This window comes from Ictidomys tridecemlineatus, chromosome 1 (genome assembly GCF_052094955.1).
Source record: "Ictidomys tridecemlineatus isolate mIctTri1 chromosome 1, mIctTri1.hap1, whole genome shotgun sequence".
Taxonomy (NCBI): Eukaryota; Metazoa; Chordata; class Mammalia; order Rodentia; family Sciuridae; genus Ictidomys; species Ictidomys tridecemlineatus.
The window spans coordinates 97626896-97651332 of record NC_135477.1 but is presented as its reverse complement, the minus strand read 5'-3'; the positions used below and the strand labels follow the sequence as shown (position 1 = coordinate 97651332).

The window sequence follows — 24437 nt, the reverse complement described above, 5'->3', positions numbered from 1 at the left end:
AAATGTCTAGTGGGATAATTATTTTGAACTTTTTTTTCATTAATACTTTCAGATTATTAAAATTGGGTCATTTTCAGGGCAAGTATCTAATTCTGATTCTTTGCTAGGTCAATTCTAATGATTGCTGAGTACAGTATACTCGTTTCTCCAAGAAAATCAAACGCTTTCATTGATCAGATGTTATTAAATATTACTTTTAGAATTAGATATGGAACCAAAGAAACAAAATATTTTCATCCATGAGTTTTAAAAGTCATCTGTTGAAAATTCTGAATTCCAGATAGGTTATTGCTTAATAATAATACTTTTAATAAAAGTTCAGTTTGGAGGAAGAGTCATTAAATATTTGTGAAAACAGCCTCCAAAGAATACTCTAGGATGGGGCTGGGGTTGTGGCTTAGCAGTCGAGCACTTGCCTTGGATGTTAGAGGCACTGAGTTCAATCCTCAGCACCAAGTAAAAATAAATAAACAAAATAAAGACACTGTATCCATCTACAAATAAAAAAAATTTAAATAATATTCTAGGATTTTTTATTAGTATTACCCACTTCTGACAGATACTTTAGTGTTCCTTTTTTATTTTTCTTATTGCAAAATTTCAGCTTGGTATGGTGATAGAATCAATTTATGAAGAATGAGTGTCATTTTACTCATCTTTATGTTCCTTCCCAAGCACTCTTGCATATTAGGTATTCCATAGAATCTGTCGAATAAATAAGCGAGTTGTGTTTACCCAAAAAGATAAATGCATTTTATTTGAATAATTAAAAAAATAAATAAGTGTCACTCCTACTCTCTTTTTTATGTCCAGATTTGAGGGATTGTTCATTATCTATAAGATGTATTTTGAATATTTTCATCCATGTGAGAAGAAATGTATAGAAAATGCAGAATTTTACCTAAGAAGTATAGCTTTTGATTACACAAACACGCTTAGGTAAAATGTGGATGAAATGGGAATATTTCTGTTGTCAGAAACTGTTTACCTCTCTTTTGTTCAGTTTTTATATCCACTTAATTTCTCAAAAAAATCATATTTTTGATGACAGGTAATGTTGAGGAGGCCTGCCTCGTTTATACGGCCTGGGGAGTTGTGACTGCTTCAAATTGTTCTCATGCTTTTGAATAATGCCCCTCTGGTGTGCACCTTGTATTTCAGCTTTCTTTTCTAACCCTGTTTTAATGCCTGGATAAAGAGTGCTCAGCGCAAGGAATACTTGCAGAGTGGACTTCCCTGTGGTAAAACAGCATGGACAGCTCCCAACACTGCAATCAAGGATGCCTCTAAAAGCTTTAATTTAAAAATAATAATAATAATAATAAGTCCGCATGAAGATGATGGAGCCCTCTAAGGCACATGGGCTTAGAGAATTATTCCCATCTGCAACCCCCTCCCCCTACTTAGTAGCCCTTTCCAGGGTTATGATTACTGGAAAATGGCTGTTAATCACCAGATTTTTTTTTTTTTGACTGCAGCTGCTTCAGTCAGACTACTAATCTATTAAACAACTTCATCTCTAGTTTAAAATTTGCATTGTATACTGTATAGAATAAATTTTCATTGTAATCAGAGCATCCAAGAGAACTTCCTGATATGATTTATAGAAACACATTTGTTTTTTTTATGTATGGACCTCTCTACTGCTATTGAGCCAACTGTTTAAACAATACTGTGGTTGATCAGCATAAAATACCATTGCACTATTGAGTGCAGGCACCATTTACAATAGTTACATTTGCAGAATATTTGAATTGTGGCATCTTTGGTACTTGGCAGTATAATACCCACATAATTCAAAAACTTAACCCAGATATTTAAAATTTGACTTGAACCTGAAAGGGTTTTAAAAGTTTAGTGTTCGTATACCAGACTGTGGTAGAGTGGTTTGGCTTCTTTTTCTACCCTAATGCTTATTACATTTGCCATAATTTGAAGAAATAATCCAAAACCGGAGTCAATATTTAATGCTGAAAGAGGACAAAACAGCCTTAATTTACAAAAGATCCCTTTAAAACACATTCTTATATGTAAAATTGACAGGCTACAAGAGGTGGTTGGATGATGTTCATCATGTTGGAAAGAATGTTTCAATTAAAGTTGAGCACTTTCTCTTCCAGGTCTTTTTTTTCTCCATTTTTTATTTGCTGTGCCAAGGTATCCATGTGCGTTTTTCCACTGTCATCTGGCTCATTCCCAGCAGATGCACACAATCTGTTCTGCTGTCACTAACAGGGTTCGGTTTATGAAAAGAATGTGTCAGAACATGCCACTATAGTCACTTTTACAGGTTTTTTTTTAAAGAGTAACTGAGAATATATGCATTGCCCTAGTTTCATTGTACTCAGCCTCTAAGAGATTTCTAAGAAACTTTTATAAATTCGTAAACGAAAAGCTTTCTTCCAAAGGTTTTTGACCAAATGTTTACTTTCCATTCAAAATAAAAATTCAAAAGTCCACAAATTTCTTTCATTGTGGAACATGTTATAGTTAAATTCAATAGTACATTCTTATAGGAATGTTTAAGAGAAATCAAATTTTTTTTTTGGTAAATCATCAAATTTCCAATTATGAAATTTACTGCAGAATTAACTGTCTATCTTGATCTCAAAATCAAACCTACTTTATTACTTAAATCGAGGCTTTGTTTAAAAAATTTATGATGCAATATTTAGAGTATGGTCATAAATATCAATCATTTGACCTGATAGATAATATGATTTTCCTCAAATCTTGGATAACGTTAAGTCAAACTAAAAGTAGCTAAACTGTCATACATTCCTATCCTCTATAGACACTTGATAAACTGTACTTTCACAAAGCATTGTGACATGTTTCTTTTGTATGTGTTCACACTTTTAAAAGCATAATAGGTAAATATAGATTTGTTTATTATATTTTTGTTCATTAAGATTTCTCTAGTCCCATCATAATAAAATTTTCAGATTTATGTTGTATTCTTCATAGACAGTAATTTTTTTGTTTTTATCTAAATTTTTTAAAACTTTAGTAATGGAAGTTGCATTCATTCCCAAATTAATGAACTTAAAAATTTAGTAGAATTTTAAGTAGGTACACAAACCACATATGTATCCACATGCAGATAGTTACTGGACACATTTATATTTTATGTTCAGTTCATGGTGTTTAAACACCTCTCAGAATTAAAGGCTTTAAAGGGTACTTAGATGCTAATTTTAAGTTTTTAAAATGATTTTTGACTTAGATTACTCAAAATAAAATTTAGGAAAATCAAACTTTCTTTACTCAAAGTTAGAATTCACATGAGTAAAAAATGCAGATTAAGAATATATAATAGGGAGTGATAACATACAAATTAAACATTAATATAATACATATTTATTTAGGAAAATTAGTTTTAGTTTTCTGTACAAAAAAAATTCATGAAGCACATTTGAGGCATAATGTGTGACAAATTTTTCTGATTATGAAACTGATAGTTTCACATACAACTCAAGTGATATAAATAGGACTTTTTCAAAGACTACTCTGCATAGTATAGCAAGAAAATAATCTACAGCTGCAATTCATTGGCACAGTTGTCACACCATATACATTAATTGCTACATTATCTGTGGAGAGATGAAACACATGATTGTTAATACTGTTTCCTTAATTCCTAAAGAAAAAGAAATCCTTATTCATTATACTTGAAATATTTTAATGCATATGTCTATCTTAACTTGCTTTTATCATGTTCTTGATTAAAGGAATGTGGCATATAGACTCGGGATAAGTCTTAAAAGATAATTATGAAAGCCACTTTTTCTTTCTGACATTTAATAATAAATAAATTTATTGATGTTTTATATGTTTTTATGTAACTTTACTTTTAAACTCTTAATAGGCACTTGAATTTCTTAGTTGTTGCAGATCCCAAATGTTTGTTCTTGGCATAAAAGGCCAAGAGTCACAGGTAAACTAATAAGACATTTGGACCAAATCCTATGGGATGTCACAGTCTCCTTTTCCCTTAACTATTAGTGCTGGTGCTGGAGTAGAACTCTAATGTGTTCCAAGAGGATGGACTGACCCTTGCCATCTCCTGCCAGTATTGAGGAAGGGGTCACGTGGACATGGAGAATCACTAGACTCTTCAGTTGTGGTACAATTTATACATAAGATCATTTCAAGTGAAAACTCCTTGGGCAAACTTAGTTATACCTGTTCTGAATTACTAATCTCTGAAGTATATCACTCAAAACTGTAAATGCAATCTTCAATTTCATTAAGACCGTAAAAGCTTATTCCTTTTAGTAAGATTCATAGAATTTGAATATTGGCAAATACGTTTTACCTTGTGAAACACTTATAGATACCAGGTCTTTTAAAACAGTACACTCTTTTATTTAATGATACCTTATAGAGAAATTCAGATTTACCTTCTACCTTTATTTTTTAATTAAAATAATGGTTTTGAAAAGTGAATTTTTTTCTCTTGTTCTCTAAGAGATGAACTTTGGAGCCATTTTGTCTCAAAAATACTTTCTGGCAATTAACAAGTTGCCTTAATTTCCAACATAGTGGAGACCTGGGGACCAGCGTTCTTTATGGTTAGGAGGTGATGCTCCTCTTTGCTTTGCTTAGTCATGGGTCTCTTTGGAGCAAAGATAGATTCTTTCTGTGAAGCTTTCCCTAAAATATGTATTATTCATAGACTAAGAAACCCATCAAAGACTCCTCTGCATGCGTAATGATAGGTTGGACTGCAGTGACCAGAAGGCTCTCCACTCCGCTTTCTTTAGAGAATTTAAAGACAGTTGTCTTCTTTTTCCATCTGCACCGACATATGTTGACCAGTTGGTTTTTGGTTCTTGCTGGCTTGGTGGTTGGAAGTAGGACTGATCTTCTATAAATATAGTTGATACTTTCAACTATGACTTAGGAATTCCACTTTTACTTTCCTACATTGTCACTACTCCAGATATGTCCAGTAATTCTGATAACTTTTATGATATATGTATAAAGCTCCTTTTATTCATTTGAAAGTGCTATTAACTATAATTACTCTTAGGTAGTTAAAAATCACAGCAAACATTTTTGAGAACTTACCATACACTTCACAATGTTATAAGGGCTTAAAACTTTATATGCATTAACTCATTTATTCATCAAAAGCTCCATTTTACAGATGAAAAAAACTGAGGCAAAAATTAAAAGAATAACTTGTCTAAGTCCATGTACTCAGTGGCAACAGGAGAAGCTCAACCCAGATAGTCTTCATATTCCACTTTCTTACTTACTAAGCCCAAATCTCACACAGGTTATCACATCTGGAAGATAAGGGAAAGGAAAGAATCAGCTACTGAATCTTAATTTTGCCCAACTTCTAGGATAAAATTACTCAGTAATCTCTGAATGACTTTTTAACTATGCTTATATAAATATAACTGTGTGATTTTAAAGAAAAGCAAATTAACTCTTGGTCTATTATATGTTCTTCATTGTTAATCTGGAGAGGGAAAATGTATTTTATCAACTCTTTGATAGATCTTCTTTTCACAAGCAATGTCTTATCACTATTTGTGAAAATTTATTTTTCTAGTTATAATATTAGCCTTGATTGAAATGCAAACATCTAGCTTTGTCATCATTGTTTAGTAACCCCCACTTAGCTTCTCATTTCTTGAGCTGTTTTAATTTTTTAACCTTAACTTGCAAGAATCATAGTAATTTATATGGTTTTTATTTAAGAATGTGAGCTTTTTGACAGAGTCTATAAATGGATATTAAATGGATTTAGGAATTATTCAATTAATATAGTTAGTGCAGATGGATATTCTAGATAATTTTGAATTCAAGCACACCTTTCAACATTTTTTGTAGTTCCAAAAGAAAACAAAAAACCAAAATCTTAAAACTAGAGGTGGACATGAAATAGTGATAAGATAGAACATGTACATTTTATATGTTAAAACATGTACATTTTATAGGTTATCAAGTTTGTTCACCAAATGCATGCTTTTTAAGTTTTTAACTGAATATTTCTGGCTTAGTAAAAGACCTTTTGAAAAGGAAAAAGGATCATTTTTAAAATTTTCACTATGAGAAGCAATGTGAACTTTCTTTCCTCTAATAAACAATTTCCTTGTTTTTTTCACAGAAGTATTACCATGCTCTTAACTAGAAGTGAGGACAGAGAGGCTGGCATAGGTCAAATGGGACTCATATATTTCTGAATTACCAAATGTATAAACTTTGGACTTCAGAATTAATAGCTACCATATTTTTAACATTATGGTTTCCTTGCCAAATTTCCACAGTTCATATTATTAACTACATTTGGTTCCGCTTTGTTTCTCTGTTGAAGCGAATGAAATGCTTGTTTGGATTACCATGCAAACACCAAAATAATATATGTTCTCTGTATTTAAAAATGCTTTATTAGAAATGTGATTTGAAGATTTGGATATTCAATGTGTTATTTGAAATTAATTGGCCACAGTGATAAATGACCTCCATACACTTCATGGTGCCCACTTGCAAAGAAGATTTGGTGTGCTTTGTGCAATATGAAGTGCCTCTGGTAGTGCTCAGCACTCCCTCTTCTCTTTCTAATGAAACCACTAAGACCAGTTATGTCTACTTCCTAATGTGATTTTGACTACAGTTGTATGAATTCCCTTTCTTTGGAAACTTCCAACTCTTAACTGAAGCACACATTTAAGACTCTATAAAACATTGAATTTATATTTAGTTCTCATTTGATAAATATACAGGAAATAAGTATTTACTATAAAGGCCTGAGTTACTCAAAACCTAAGGAGGGAGTTATAGATGTTGGTTAATTCTATAAAAGATAATTACATAAGATTATTAGGAATATTTCTGAAAGAGGATTGTGATGGGGCTAATATTGCATTTCAAAAAACTTTTTGAAAAATTTAATCACATAAGAACTAAAATCAGCTAACAAACAGAGGCATTCAAACACTGTGAGCAGTAATTGATCTTAGGTGTATGCTAAGTAACAAGGTCATAAGTATAAAACATGGGGTTTTCTTTGTTTAGTTAGTTCAGATCCTGTGTTCGCAGTCCTGGATAGGCGAGGAGATTTATAAAACTACCAATGCCCAGGTCCCACCTCCAGATTCAGATTTAACTGGTCTACCATCTGGGCTTTGCGATTTCTCTCTTAATGTAAAGCCTGCATTGAAAACTTAAGTTAAAAGGTTAAATGTGAATCTTGAACTTGAGCATGCATTCTGAAAGTGATAGAAATAGCCAGGCACAGTGGAACACAGTTGTAATCACAGCTGCTTAGAATTTTGAGGCAGGAGAACTAGAAGTTCCAGACCAGCCTGGGCAATTTAGTGACACCCTATCTCAAAATAAAATAAAAAAGGACTGGGGATATAGCTCTGGGTTCAATTCAATCCCCAGCATCACAAAAAAAAAAAAAAAGAAAAAGTTAGAGAAACAAACATAACTTGAAGACTACCTGGGACTCTGCCCTTATAATATCTATTACTACTATTCAAGACTTCCCTTCAAATACAGACTGTAAACTTACTAATTCATCAGTCTAACATTTAATAGGTCTTTAGTGTGGGAGGTTGCTAGCATTAGGGATGCAGAGGTGCTTTCCTGCCCCTGAGGAAATCCATCTAATAAAGGAGATGAATAGGCTAGGTGCAGTCATACAGGTGATGTGACCAATATACACTGCAGGCATGTTGAAAGTGAAGTGATGTAATCATCAACTTTTTCTGAGGATGACTGGCCAGGTCAGTCTTCAGTGAGGACAGGACACCTAGAGGAATTTTAAATGATGAGCCAAATCCCGGCAGTGTTTTGCAACAAGGCATCTGTGGGACAAGCGCACCTCCAAAAGCATAATAGGCCTGCCATATTCTCAGCTATGCTTTCCCATTTGGAGAAGCAGCCTAAGCCTTGCCTAGGTTCTGTTGGAATTGGGGGCTGCAAATGAAACCGTGAAGATGAACCCCAAAATAGGACAAGCTGAGCTAATCCCCTTTCCATTCTCTGGTATGCCACCCAAACCTCGCTGTTGTGGATTGCAAGGTAGCTCTGAGGACTAGCTCCTCCTGCACTCCCCCTCATGCCCTATTTCCTAGACACAGCTGAAAGGAAGGATGGCCTTAGCCAGGTCCTCCTCTGCAGTCCAGTATTTTGACAAAGGATATGGAACAAGTTGTGAATAAGAGAGAAGAGCACCAACAGGGAGATGCCCCAAGAATACTTTCTGTAACAGGGACTCAACTTTTATCTTCTACAAAAAGTATTAAAAGAAAAAAACTTCAACTGGTATGTCTCCTTTTTTTTCCTTTTTGTTCTAAAAAAGCAAAAACAAATAAATAGAAGTCCTCGAGGGGTGTCTTATCATTAGGAAAAAACCTTGTGTATTTTAAAGAACTCTGTTAAAGGTACTCTAGTAGAAGAGAATAAGTTCATAATTCATAGCAAATCCTTATCTTATAAAGCACACAGAATCTGAGAAACTGGACCTGCTTATTCCATGTTACCAAACAAGGATACAAAGTACACACACACACACACACACACACACACACGTACGTTAATTAGAGTGTGTGTGTCTCTGTGTGTGTATGTGTGTGTGTGTGTGTGTGTGTGTGAGATACATATGTATGTGTCAGGAGACAGAAAAAGGAAGCCATAAAAAGGACATATAAGTTCTAATCCTGCAAGTTACATTTTTAAATGTTTTATTATTTCACAGAAAGCATTACCTTAAAACAAATACATTCAGCTCTGTGTGCCTGAGGTGAGGTGATGATAGTCTGATAGTCTCAATTATGTAAAGGAACAAAATTCGAAGTCTGTACATAAAATTTCAGTCTGTTCCAGCTACTAGACAATGTTACCTCCACAAACCAGACTCTTAACGAAATAAGTGTGTTTACATATTGGAAGGGAGAAGGGGAACTAGGTTGCACTGCTTCATAATATTATTTCCTAGTGATTAAAGTATAGAATTAGATCAGTTATGAAAAACAGAGAACTTTAATGTACGTGGCTGACTTTTTTGGAAGTCTTACAATGTAGTGAATTTGATCTCAAATAGATAATACATTAACATCACATATGCAATTAGAAAATTGTCACCTTCAATAAATTAAGTGTATAGCATGAAATTCAATTAGTGTGTTAGAGATTTACAAGGCAGTAAATATATAATACAGTGAGTTTTTCATAATTAATATTGGAAACTGTCCAAATATTTCTTCTGATCCAGGTGAAAACAATTGGTTTTTAAGCCTCCTAAACACCCAAGATTGGTTCTGTAGAAAAGGCAGTGCTCTCTGTGACCGTAACTTATGAATTTGTTGAGAATCAGTGAGGTTATCCTGACAGATTTTTCCTCTTGTCTCAGGCAGTAGCTGAAAAGCTCCTTCAGGTGAATCAAACTGTAAATGAACAGACTAATAAATTTCAAGGACATGTACCACCAAAGTTAGATGTTGCAACAAATATATCTGTATTGGTGTGTTTTATTTTTAATTGAGTTAAATACAGTGAATTTCAGATCTCCCTACATATTTGAATTTAGTTTTTAAATAATGATACAAGGAAACGGGCTCCTATGATTCTGATATCATTGGTCTGTGAGAGGTCTGTGTGTCAGCCTTTAAAAAATAAAGGTCCAAAGTAGTTCAAATGTATAATCTTGCTAAAAACATCTAAAATCTCATTAAGTTTTGAGATATCTTTGAACATTAAGGTGAAATAAATGTATTTCACTTAGAATTACTTACCTTCTAACTAGTGAAATAAGAATAAGTTGATTGCTTTACTTTATATCAGGAAAATTTTCTCTTCCAGAAATTATTCCTATACCCAGTTTAAGAGACCAGCTGCATCATTCCAATTATTAAATTATTGACATTTTTAAAGATGAAGTAACAGGGGAAGTGATGAACTTTATAAATAGACTGCCTAAAATATTTGACATGAGGGGTCAAGATGTAGGCGAAGTTGGAAAAAGACTTTAGTTTGGGTATTAGCCAAAGGCCAACAGTTGTTAAATTCCCTAAATTTCTTTAAGAAAGGGAAGAGTAAGGATCCATTTAAGAACATAATTTTTTTTTCTCTAATGTATAGTCAGTGAAACCCAGAAGGGAATGGGGAGAATGTACCTTTTGAGCCAAAATTAGGTCATGCCAACCACAGCAAATTGGAAGCTCTACTTAAAATGTAGTCTTGCAGGATTGCTGTGGATCATCTTGATGTCACGCATGTGGTGGGGCCAGTGCTTCCAGATCTCGGCTGCCCAACTTGGCTGAGCAGGCCTGCTCTGCCAACAAGTCTGATCACCCCAGCAGGACTGCAGTGGCTCACAGACATGACCTAAGGCTGTGTCTGAGAGGTATTCTCTGGAGGATGGCATATTTTAATGCAAAAAAAAAAAAAAAAGACAGTTTCTAAAAACAAAAGAATGCATTTTGCTTTGTTTTATGATGCTAGTGCAGAGAAATGTTAAAGGAAACAGGGAATGGGCTATTCAGCCAAGTGACTAGCCATCCTCTTCTAAGGACAAAGGCCTAACTTATCTTTAAAAAGGAAAAAGAAAAGGAACCTCTAAAGCAGTAGTATATTCATTTATTCATCTGTCCACATTGAAGTGGCTCTAATGTTTTTTTCCAGCCACAGGAAAAGTGGAATAAAATTGAGAGGTACTTCATTCATTCCATTGGCACGTCCCATCATTATTAGAATGGCAAACCTACTATAAAATGCATGTGATTTCCATTATGTAAAAGAAACCATTGCATTGCACTTCTTTACTACCTGCAGAATGTAGTGTTTCACTGGTGTTTCTAGTCATTATTAAAATGTTGAATTGGCCATAAAAATGAAACTTATTTCCATTACATAAAGAAATTTATACTTTTTCCTACTTGCAAAAAAAATGATTTAATAAAATTGTAAGACCTGTAGGGTTTAAGGAACTTTATCATTGACTGGTCTACAGAAATTTGCCAAGTTGTGTAAGAAAATATCATTGTCTATTATAGTATCCTATGTATTCATTCTGTTCTCAAAAGACAAAAAAGTATTTCTCGTTGTTGTTGATCTTGACTGAATTCACTCCCATGGGGAGGGGGATGTTTGAACTTGCTCCTAAAGAAGCAAATACATTTGCATCTGAAGGCCTGGTTTATAGCCATTAGCTTGACTACAATATATCTGCAAAAAGAAGTTTTTCTTTTTGAGAGTAACTTCCCAGTGTTTATGACTAGTCATCAGTGTTGTTTCCAAATTATTGGTTTCTCATAGGATGAGGTAGCACTAGTTATATAATAGTCTGTCTGTTATTAACTGAATTGGGATATTATGCAGGAGAATGAAAAAAAAAATAAATGCTTTCTTTCTGTTCTAGAACACTGCATTCTTAATTACTTAACACAGGAACTTTCTTGTGTTAAATGGCATTCTCCTTGGTTTTTCTTGCATTCTGGTTCTATATTCTTGATAACTAGGAAATAAAAAGCTCAATCTGTTCTATGTGTGTATTCTGGAAATACTTTACCCTAATTTCTAATTTATTTGTGTCCCAAATATCTGCTTTAAAATTAATGTCTGGAATTTAGTTTTCATAGGAACCGTTTTTCCCCCCCCAAATGATTGTTATCTGGTAAGCCAACAAAACCCCACTGTGTGCCCCAAATAAAAACTTTAAAACTAGTAGAGAGCCACACAGGTGCTAATACAAATACTGAATCAAGTTGTTGAAGGTTTCCTTCATTGACGCTGTTAGCCAAAGTCCTCTGGCAAGACAGGTGGAATGATTGTGGAAATGAAACTATTTCTCAATTTTTGAAGTGTAATTTAGCATGTACGGGCCTTAGAATGGTTTGCACTGCTCCTTCAAAGTACAGATTTTTCATTAGCATGTTGAAAGATGGGAAGAACTTGCCACATGATATTTAGGTGATTAAAATATTTACTGGAGTTTGAGGACTACTGCTGAAAGCTTCAAGCATTCTTAGTTAATAGTTTCTTTAGAAATAGCTTTTTCTGTAGCTTAATGCAGATATATAATAAGCATCACTCTAAATGTTTATTAGTTATCTTTAGCTGACATGTGGAAAATATGAAAAAGATATTTCCCCAAGGGATAGCTGAGCCGAAACCAAAGAGGAGAGAAGGGGATTGATAATGATGCGTGCATGTATGAGGACGCCTGAGAGGGATGGAAGTAAACTAGCATTAAGTCTCAGGCAGTTGGACTTCAAACTCCAAGCCCTCATCAGCGGCACCCTGCTGCCTGCCTATTCCCTAATTAACTCTTACTGGGCCATCTCCTCCAAAATGTCCCACACAGACTTGGAGTTACAAAACTGCCAGGTATGTGGCTAATATATACTTATTAAATGAAGGGGCAAATAAGTTCCGCCACTCTCTTCCTTCTCATCTCTTTAGATTCTTTCTCATGTCGGGGTCTGCTGAAGTGTCTGGGAAGGTATCTTGAACACATTATAGGTGGATACTACACATGAATTGAATAGAGAGAGGTGAAGAAAAAGATCGAGGGGCTTAAACTTAGAAACTCTATTGCAGGAGGTTCATCATGAGATGATTTGCATATGTAAGGAAGTGGGGGAAGGATGAGGAAGATTTCAATTCCATAGGGGTGGAGAGGTATGCATTCAGTTCATTTGAATTTGATATTCACAAGTTGGATTTTATTATCAAGAAATGTCTAAATTTACTGAAATTAAGTTAATAGGAAAAGAGTATTTTGCTGAATATTTTTGTGAGTCAAAAAGCAATACTTTGTGTATGTAAATTTTGTTGGTGGTGTTTTATTAACCTTCTTGTTTTTAAAATCTTGCTTTGAATTTTTTTCTCTATACCACCTGGACTTGAACACACATTCAGCTATGCAGGGAATCTGAAGAAAGGGAATGAAAATTCATGCATTACTTTATTCACTGCCTTTTAAATCATTTATCAGCCTAACTATGTATTTTATTCTTTGCTATTAGAAAAAGAATCTGTGAGGAGCTGAGAAAAATTTATGCAAAATTATTAAAAGAAATGTGTCATCTTATTACTATGTGTAGAACTGTCTTAAAAACTATAATGATGCTTATTTGAAACATGAAGTAATTTGTTTTGGAGATAACGATACTTTCAGATTCTTTCAGAAAATAAACTTCAATGTAGGATGTATTTCAAATTATTTTATATAGCACTTACTAAGACTCTTTCAAGTTCCAAGATTTTCTTTTTTTTTTAATATTTTATTTTTTTAGTTTTTTGGCGAGCACAACATCTTTGTATGTGGTGCTGAGGATCGAACTTGGGCTGCACGTATGCCAGGCAAGCGTGCTACCACTTGAGCCACATCCCCAGCCCAAGTTCCAAGATTTTCTAACAGCAATTAAGAAATAAACTAAGCCGGAGAGAGAGTTCCAGAGCTCCTTTTTAAAATTTGTATTGTTCACCAGGTTTCTCCAGCAAGAACAGCACTGGAGCCTAAGCCCTTGGTGGAGTGACCCATGGGGCTCCCTTCCTGCACATAGAACACCTTGGGGTTCTAGAATGGGTCAGTTCAGTCACATAAATAGGAAAATTAGAGTGAATCTCAGTTCTCTGAAACACAAAATTAAAACCCTAAAGACTCAACCGAAGACAGTTATAATTCATTGCAGTCCTTTTTTCATATCACAGTAGGAATGTCAATTTTTGTGATTTTAGTAACTACAGTTCCCAAGGATGAATGAAATGACATATGTGCAATAGCACTGTAAAATGGAAGCGCTGTATAAATGTAAATTGTTCTTTGTCCACATTAGATTGTAAACTCCTCAAGCTTGTAGACTGTACCTTATTCATCTTTGTTTTTTTTTTCTGATCTGAATGAGTCTGTAACATAATAGATACTCCATCATTATTGAATTATATTGAAGCAAGTGAGTAAATAGTAATAAATGTCCTAACTTAAATGAGAGAGACCTGGGAAATGAAGTATGTCCTCCATGAGATGTTTCCCAGTAGAGATAGCCTTCCCATATTTGACTTTTAGAGGACTTCATGATATTCACTAGTTTCTGTGTGGCACTAAAATTAATATTAAAAGTGGCATCTTTCCCACTTTGGCAAAATTTAAGCTCTTTGGGGTGCAAAGATAAAGTTTTATTCATCTTTGTATTTAGGATATATTTACTGATAAATTTGTCATCTCTCAAGTAGCAAATTACTTTTTGCGCCAGAGCTGCTTATATAATATCTGACTGGCCAAAAATGTTGATTATAACTACTCCATAAACCCATGCCAGTGATGTCTATTTATTGTCTGCTTCTACATGTCTTGCAGCCAGGGAATCTGAAGCTTAGACATGACATGGACTAAAACTTTGATCTCTGACTAGAGAGCATGGTTCTTTTATAGCTACAAAAGGCTGCTCTCAGTGCACTCTAAATCATTTTGTATGCAGGTAATAGATAATGCTCCTATCCATTTCTTAAATTATCATTTTTATATTTCTTTCTCATATTTCCCCCCCTGTAAAAATCAGTAATTATTGTGCTTATTACTAATTATTGTGGTTCTTATTTATGTCAGTAGTGAAAATCATGAAATAACAATACTGTCCTAATTCTAAAACCATGTGGAAAGATACAGGTATGATTCACTAGAAGACATTGTATATCATATTGGCCCTGTTTGGCATTTAAGCTATATCCAATCTATTCATAGAAGTTGATTTTTAGTTTTGTTTTGTCATGAGCATCTAACGGATTGATTTCTTATTCCTGTAAACAATATGAAGAATTCAAATACATTGGAAATGGTTTACAGCTCTTGTAAACCCATTATATAGACAGATAACAAAAGGTAAATCATATCTTTTATCTATTCTACTGCTAGTTAGCATCAGAAGATGTTGAGGATAAGAAAATCGAAACAATGATTAAATCATGAAGTTTTGCTCTTCACTAGCAATCTTCATAATACATTCATTTTAATATAATATTGTTTTCTAAAAGGATCATCTTTACATTTCATGGATTTTGTTTATGCAGGCAATTTACAGTTACCTGCATCCATTTAATTATAGTAACTTAATACTGTTTTTTGTTTACTGAATGTCTAGATATTATATATACAGCATTTCTTCTTAGTAGTCTAAAAGGAAGATGAGTTAGATACCACATGAATATAGGTGTTTGATAATTGACTCTTGTTCAGGGGTGTACAAGTTCGGCCCAGAAACTTCATTGCCGATTAGGTTCCCAACTCAGCTAGAGCTACATTCTTCAAAGCAACAGACACATCATGTTAATTATCGATTGGAAAATAATTATAAACATTTTGTTAGAGAGAGCTCATCTTATACAGTACACTTGCTTCCAACGATGGTTAATATAGCCAGGATTCTGTGTTCATAAGGTGAACATAGCCTTGAACAGCCCTTCACCAGACCTAACTTTAGAATGTGATTCTACCTTCTCTCATCATGTTGCGTATGCATGTTTTTCCTCCAACTGCTGTTTCTACCATTGGTGTTTTGCAAGGTGTGCTTTCCTTATATTTACTAATAAAAATAGCTTTATAATTATATATTTAATTATATAGAAGATATTTAAGTATAAAGTAAAAGGGTGTGATTTTTTAACCATAAATTGCGAATCTTCTGTTGCTGATATTGATTACAGTTTAGTGTGTAGTTCTAAAACTGTTTTAATCATGTCTGAGAAGATACCAATAAGTTTTTTATCTTGATAATGTCCAAGAATTAAGAGAATCCTGTATATATTACTGCCAAATACAATTACTTTTGGGTCATTTAAATTTCCATTTAAAAATAAATAAGTAAATTTTCTTTTTGCATTATGGAAATGTTGCAACCTAAAATGCAAATACAGTTTAATAATTTCTTTATATTCTGGATATCCATAGCACATATGGATTGAGTCTGATTGTATTGATTGCATTATAAAGTTTCAAGTAATAATCATCTCAGTATGTTTTACTACAATTAGAATACTTTAATCTTTTTGAGATGCTGAAAATAGATTTTATAATTTCAAGTACTTATGATAAATATTATAGCTCATTCACATACATAAATGTGCATAAAATCATTCTAATTTAAAATACAAAATAAAGAAGTTGTATTACTAAATATTGAATTTTTACACCTTAAATTTGCCAACTGGTCATCCAGAATGTGAGTTTTAACAATTAGTGGTTTATATAGAATGTTAGCATGTAGTCATAGCATTATTCTAATAGTGAAACAGAATGATAAGGTTTTTTCATTAAAGAACTATGTAGAGGGCTGGGGTTGTGGCTCAGTGGCAGAGCCCTTGCCTAGCACGTGCGAGGCCCTGGGTTCGATCCTCAGCACCACATAAAAATAAATAAATAAAATAAAGGTATCATGTCCAACTACAACTAAAAAAAATAAATATTAAAAAAGAACTATGTAGAAATTCTTGATTTTAAAAAGCATATGTGAGTGTGTGTGTGTGTGTGTGTGTGTGTGTGTGTGTGTGTAATATGTGTATATAATGGAGATCACGGAAATCCTGGTATGTACGTGAGTCCTGAGATTTCCCTGGCTGCTGCATGTTGAAGTGAAGGTCATTTTAGATGTTATAGTAGCTATGAAGAACAGTGGCCTCCAAAGGTTGCCTCCAATTCTGAATTCTTCCATAGGCTCATTCACTTTTGCAAGAATCATTCAAATGTATTAATAAAGAATCAAAAGTTAACCATGTACAAAATGTGGTTAGGATTAAATTAATTAGTTTATGTAAAGTAAATAGAACAGTGCATGCATGCTACAAAACAAGGATTAATAAACACTATTTTGTAACTTTTAATAATCAAAAAATATTTGCTTTGAAGGATTTTTGTTTTTGCCTCTTTTATAGAAGTTCTCAGAAATAGATTTTATAATTTCCTATCAAATTTGACATTACCTTACAAATTCTTGTCATTAACACAACTTTGCTATTTTTTATTGTACATTTCCAAAGTTTAAAAAGTTCTCATAGTGGAATTGTAATGGTTTCAATTCAGATTATTAAATTAAAAATTCAAATAAGAATTGAAATGCATTTCACTGTCACATATAAATTAAAAAATTAATTAAAAAATTCAACTAAGGAATGCTAAATAGACTAATGTTTAGAATTTTCTGAGTTTTGAAATGTTGATTAAGAGTAGACAGTGCATTGAAGAAACTTGGAGATTCATCTCCCTGAAAAAAGAGAGAAAACAGAACTTTAATAGGGGTCAATCACTAATACAACCAATATAAAGTTAAATATTTAGACAACACTAAATAGTATGAATGTGTTGAACTGTTATTGCAGTTTTAAATTAACCTTAGAAAACATTTTGCATTGGCCAAATATTATAGTCATTTTCAGTATACTTATCATGAACACATGACCATATTATTGATTTATTTGTAACCAGTAGGTCTCACCATCCCTTAGGGTTCACTAGAGATATTTCCCACAGAATTCAGCAAAGTAACCCAAATCATGTGTGTTGGCTCTTGATATGTCAATTCTAAGATTAATGCAGTTAGAACATGTGGATAAAGCTTTTATTTTCAATTTAAGTGGTTTAGAAACAAGCAGATTAAAAATATATTAAAGTGTTCAGTACCATTGTATTTTTTTAAAAAAAGTATTTTTCTGCATTGAATAAGTTTTGTACCAGTGAAGAAAGTGTAATACTCCCCCATGGCCCACCTAAAACTTTAAATAACCAGTTCATTGATATAGAGAATCTTTTAACTAAATATTTCAGAAAAAAAGACATTTTTATCCCTAGTAAAGTCAATTTTTTATTAAAATCTAAACTTTGTTTTCATCAGTGTGCCCCATTCATTAGTGTACATAGGATGAATTCATAACTTTAAAAAAAAAAAAGTTCCTTACCTTAGTTTGGAGTAAGTAGTTACATTACAGTTTTCAAACTGTGTCTCAGTTTATCTACCTTATTTGACTAAAAGACTCGTGAGAATTAAATAGTATTTGTAAAATACTTAGCATATTTCCAATCATTACTATGTAGGGAAATGAAAATGTGTGGAAATGTAAATTTTTACATTAGGATATGGTTTTAATTCACATAAGATCACAAAGCAAGAAATTTTAAATAACTAGAAAGTTGTACCCATTCAACCAAACTTCTGGAACTAGCTTTGTCTTTATTTAAAATTGTTTTGGCTGCCAGGCATGATGGTGAAGACTATGATCCCAGTGACTCAAGAGGCTGAGGTAGGAAGATCGAAAGTTCAAGGCTAGCCTCCACAATTTAGGGAAGCTCTAAGAAATTAATAATAATAAATTAAATTAAAAGGGCTAAGGGATGTGTCTCAGTGGTGAAGCATACCTGGGTTTAGTCCCTGATACCAGAAAAGAAAAAAAAAATAGTTTTGGCTACCAGAGCTTTGAATTTTCAAATATAGATCACTATTAACTTTTTGAATTATGCATATTCTCTCTACACCCTAATTTTGCTAAGAATTTTTATTAATGCTAAATTATACTACAGGACCTTTGTAAAAATGTTGATAATAAAAAGATATAAATCTTAGCTAAAACATTCGATAAGAAATTTATCCACATGTTCCCATTACTAGTTGTAGTTGTAAGTTGGCAAATGGAGTTTATTTGTATTCTGTGTATTGACAATTTTTACTTACATGCTTTATAAATGAAATTTCTTTGAATCTAATTGTAATTCAGATAGAATTTGTTTGTATTCAAATACAAATTTGAGGAACTTCTTTGTAATGCATTTGTGATTCCACTCATCACGAAAATTGTGTAAATATAAATGAGTAAGCAAAATAGAAATAGTGATCTTATGTGAAAGCGATAGATTGGTATTCAATCTTAGTCTAATTATGTAACTGGCCAGCCTGTTGAAACTCTGTCTAAAGGTCTTGGGATTATTCTCTTTTTTAAGCAATGTTGTTTTATATGAGTTACAAAACAAAACAAAACAAAAAAAAGACAAAAAAGAAAAGTGGTAATAGAGGAAGTTGGCATGGAGAATTGTTGCTGTACTCAGCTCTTTTGATCTTTTTTCTAAATATAGCTTTAAAATATTGTCCTGGTCAGCTGATGTAAGTAGGGAAGTGCTTCTTCTTGTCTTCTTTGTTTCCTAATCATTTCAATAATGTTTTGTTGAATTAAAGGTATAATTGAAACAAATCAGTGCTGAGCTCCAGTATCAGATTGAGAATTGAAATTACAAATTCTTCAGATTTTTAATATGTTGCTAATCTCAAAACCAGCCTAAATTGGTATTCCATGGCTAAGGTAGTAAATTTTTAATAGAGATGCCTCTTACAAACAAGTCTTATTATAACATTCTGGAATATCATTTATTCTTTGAGGGTGTGATTTATACTATTTAAATAGAAGCCCTGTAAAGGATATGTGTTCATCTATTTTTACTCTAAGTACATAAATATGTCTGCTACACTCTAGTCAGTAGATGTATTCAGAAGCCAATATGCCTACACTCTCACATTTCTTCTGTAAATGATGAATAATATTGATAAATGAAAATTACAAATCTGCAATAGAGCTTAACTATTGAATACTAAATCATTCTGTTACTAACTCTGTTCCAATGACATTTTCTTGATAAAAAAAAAGTCATTCCTACATTTAAAAAATATTGTGTGCTTTTGCAGCAATGTAAGCAAATGTTCATTTGAAAGAAAATTCACAATGCAGCCACAAATAATTCCCTTTAATATTCAAAGTGCCATTTTAAAAAATGGTTCAATTTTCAAAATAGGATATTTAAAACCTCCTTCCTGCCAGACTATGTACATTCCACGTGTTTGTTACAATTAAAATAGAAGAGTGATGGGAAGAAATTCTTCCATCTATATTTTGGAAAAACACACTTACTCACCTCAATTTGTCAGTGTACATTAAGAGGCTGGTCATTATGCAGTAGAAAAAGAAGAAGAAGGCAGCTCTAACTCATGTGACTGACATATACTGAACATGGCCATTAATACAAGTTGGCAGTGACCTTGGAGGCATTACAGGTAATCTCCTTGCAGGGATAAACTGTATTTGAATGATATTTCTACCATGTTGAGCACAAAGAGAACTCTCCTTGGAACTTTACTGTTTAATTTTCTTTTATTCTAACAAAATAATACTTTAAAAGTGATCTCTATAATGATTTTCTTTTCCCCTTTGCTCCTGCAGATGAGAGTTTACTCCAGTGCATTGTTGCTCTCATCTTTCTGTCATGGTGGGGTACTGCCATATATTTGGGAGCACTTTCAGAAAGAATTGAAGTCAATTTTATTTTTATTGTAGTTATAAATCTGTAATCAAATTTTATTGTACCAGTCATAACCAAAGTCTTAAAAGCAGAAAGTACATGTACAGAAGATGTAGTTTCAAAACCTGATATTGAAGAAAATTCTTTATAGAGAATATATTTTATTTTACAAAGATCTCAGCATCATAGGTTATTACTAGTTAGAATTTGTTTAGAATCGAGATGAAATGTGTATTTGTACCACAACTTCTGAGATGTTTGCAATAATAGATTCAAATGCATCATTGCTTATTTCTTGCTTCTGATGGGTTTATCACATAGGTCGAGAACTGTAGTTCATAGAAGATTTAGGTAAAAGAATGGAAAAGATTGTGAAAAACAGAGATTACAAAATGTAAAGGTATAATCTCATTAAAGTCTTTTGCTGTTGGAATAGAAGATTGAATAATATGTCTGTACTCAAATGTCTACAACATAGAAATGTTGCATAGTGGAAGTTGGTTTTAATAAAAAGTCCCTAAGCAGATCATAATTTCTTACTTACAGTTGCTTCTATGTCATATTTCAATACAGGAAATGAACAGTGACTATAAAGGAAGAGTATTTTTTTCCCTAATGTGGATTCATTTAAAAACTATTCCTTCCTGAATTGTTTCTGGGGTCTTTTGGCAATTTGAGCCAGCTGTTGACAAGAGCATTTATAGGCGCCATTGACACAGGAGAGTATGACAATTTCAGTTCAGTATTCATAGCGTTTGTAGTGTGGATTCTAAACTTTTGCACACAATTCAAATTAATTAATGCATGGAATTAAATCAAGTTTTGTGGTCATTGCCATAGTATTCCCTGTATTAGAAAGTTGCTTACAATCAAACAGGCATTTCAGGTGCACAAGGTGAATTATTTTCATACACAGAACCCTGAAGAATCATTGAATAAGAAGGACATAGAAATTTATTAGGTATGGCATGTTCAGTTAATCATTGCACACTGCATTTCTCATCAATCCCCCTATAGATTTAACCTTTAGGGGCACCTGTTTCCAATTCATTGTCAGGTTGATCTGTATAGTCAGAGTTCCTAATGATGTTTACAGTACTAAGGCATACCAAATGGAAAATTAGAAGTATCTTATTCCTGGCTATAAGTTTGAAGTAAATGATTGCCAGAAGCTATAGCACTATTTAAAATCTTAACCACAGGGAAAAGAGTTATCCTTAAGTATAGTGGTGCATGCCTGTAATCCCTACTACTCAGGAGGTTAAAGCTGGAGGATCCTAAATTCAAGACCAGCTTCAGCAACCTTGTGAGACACTGTTTAAAACGAGAGAGAGAGAGAGAGAGAGAGAGAGAGAGAGAGAGAGAGAGAAATATTTGTCCTTGAATAGGCTATAAATATTATATTAAGTAATACAATTTGAATCAGAGAAAAAGTTAAATTTACTTAGTATTTTTGTTGTGTTGTATTTAAACTACAAATAGCAATATACTTTAATCTACTTTCCAAAGTATGATACAGAAAAGCCAATCAGAAACAAAAAGACTGTAGTGAGAATCAAACTTTGAGAAATTTATTTTTAGATTAAAAACTCAGATCATGAATTTGTTTGAATTTGATATCTGTCCCTTTCTGCTGATTTAGGACTTTGACAAATAAATTTTAAAACAAAATGAGGAAAATATTTCCTTGGGATTTTGTAGATCTTCCTATCACATGCAGCAGTACAACAGAAATGATAAAAACTTGGTATATAGAGTCAGCCTTCCTAATCTCTAAACCCAGTTCTGCTCCTCACTTTCAGTGTAGAGTTGGACAAGTTATGTCAATATGATATAAAGTATGATTATTGCAGTATGGATTCAGTCAACCATAATATTCAATTGAAATAATAGAAATAACATGCCTGGGACATGTTCATTCAGTGTTACTACAATCACAAGAGGTTAAAAATGTGTTAACCACTGGTTAACCAGTTGTTAACCAATAATGGTTAAAAATTATTTCACAAGAATAAACTATCAAGGCAAATTTGTCACCAAATTTGTAGATTTTATTCTTCGGTTTTTCTCCCCTCTCCTTTCTGTGTTTTCAGTCTGAAATAGGTTTTCCTAACATAATTATCTGGATAGCCATGGATATTGGCTCAAAAGATTATAAATCATGAAATCTTTACTGAAAGATAAAAGAAAAATATATATAATCTAGGTAATATCTCTTGATTTTTTTAGTGGATAAATTGAGTCTTAGAAACAAAATATAAAAATTGAGTGTTAGTATTATGAAAAATTCAGTTTAAATGTGTAGTATGCATTGTCTGCCTAATTATTGATCTGTCTCACCTTTTGCACAGAATTCCAGTGATAGACTTGGATTTTTTTTAACCTTAAAAAAATGGGTTTTAAGTAATATATTTGTTTACCGTTGAGGGTTTTAAAAAATATTTTTGATGAATTTATTTTATTTATATTTCTAAAATTGTTTGTAAAAGAATTTAAATGATACGTGTACACATACAATACTTTGTGGTGAAATATATTTATGTCTGGGTGTATAAGCACAGCAAGAAGACAGATAAGGTTTTAGGGTAAGGCAAGTGGCTAATGGAACAAGAGACCCAAGTAGGAGTGCATGTTGTGGATTTAAAACAAAACAAAAGCAAAGAAAAAAGAGGTTTTATAAAGTCCTTCATCCAAAAAAATAATAAATAAGTAAATCAGATAAGAAGCACATTGATATAGACACAGAATCACCATCTCTTAGATTGGGATCTAATGAGATAAATTTTTTGTGTCTCCCAGCCAGTTGATTGATGCTGTCTGTATCCATCATACCCTTCTCCTTCTAAGGCAGGAGTGAAGAGAGGCAGTAAGTTTCTCCAGAGGTGTGGTGAGAATCATCCTGTGCCCTTTCCAGTTTAGACATTTCACTGCCATGATATTGTCCATCCATAGCTTCAGGACTTTTGGAAGAGGAAAATTTGGTTTTTGTAAGAAATTATTGAGATCCTAACCTAGAATATCACCTTTAAAAAATGATTATTATTATTTTGATTTTCATAAACACATGAAAAATTACCCAGGAAGCTGACATCCTGGCAAACACCTCTCTACATTTGAGATGTGTTTTCTGCTTTATCTTACTATTTTTTTTACTGAGAATTCTCCCAACATATTTAATAAAAACTAAAGTTATGACAAAAAAATCATCACAGCATTTCCCACTTCATTATTTACTGTAATTTCACAACTGATTCTGTATTCATAAATGCTCAGGAAAGGATATTTGTCACTGTGTAATTTTTTACTTTAGTTTTTGCATATGATTGATGTCTGTAATTGCACTCCATTTCTAATCTACTGTCTTTTATTATGTAATAGTAATTGGTCACTTGCTCTCATCCTAATATTTCTAAATATTGCAGTCATGGATTACCCAGTTATATAATATCAGCAAGCGTGGAAGTGAATTGGCTTTCTTGATTTATTAGCATTTTTCTCTTTCAATAAGGTTAAGAAAATATTATTTATTAATTAGATTAGTTTTCCCTCAAACCCCGTGATTGGCAAAAGAATCATAATATTTTAGGGCCCAGATATAGGCAGGAATTGAAGGTCTGAAAAAATTAAACAATAAAAAAGATTAATATTAATGTAGCAGGTTCAGAGACCTGGATATATCACAAAGACTCCTTAGAAAGTTTAGTATATAAGGTAGAGGTTAGTATATAAGGTAGAATATTTCATCTTGGATTACAAACATTCAAAAGGTGGGGAGAATTGTTGGGTTGACTAAAGAAGGACCTGCATAAGAAATGGAAATAAAAGAACTGAGAGAAAAGGGGGAAAAATGAAAGTAATATGAAAATCAAAGTTCTAAGAAATAGTGAAGACTTGAACTGGGATAAAGGGAATCAAAATTGAGGTAATCTTTATACATGTATTTAGTTAAACCAAAAATACCACCAGCAGAGAATAAATATGGCCTTTTTTTAATGGGGAAGGGTAAGTAAATATAGTTAATACCAGGAATGTGTATGTACCAGGAGGGCATGTTTTTGTCTGTTCATCTCTAATATATCTCACCTGAATTAGTCCCTGGAACATAGTATTCCAACACTTTTTTGTTGAATTAAGAAATGAT

General features: G+C 32.8%; 1 protein-coding gene and 1 long non-coding RNA gene across 20 annotated transcripts in view; one reads left to right on the top strand and one right to left on the bottom strand.

Annotated features, from left to right (window-relative positions):
- The window catches only part of Mef2c (myocyte enhancer factor 2C), a 148370-nt gene that overhangs the window by 15033 nt on the left and 108900 nt on the right, over positions 1-24437 (top strand). The window lies entirely within an intron of this gene.
- The window catches only part of LOC110598164 (uncharacterized), a 165084-nt gene continuing 149338 nt past the window's right edge, over positions 8692-24437 (bottom strand). The window contains exon 6 of the long non-coding RNA XR_013437173.1: positions 8692-17222. This is a non-coding gene — a long non-coding RNA (uncharacterized LOC110598164). The remainder of the gene's footprint in view (positions 17223-24437) is intronic.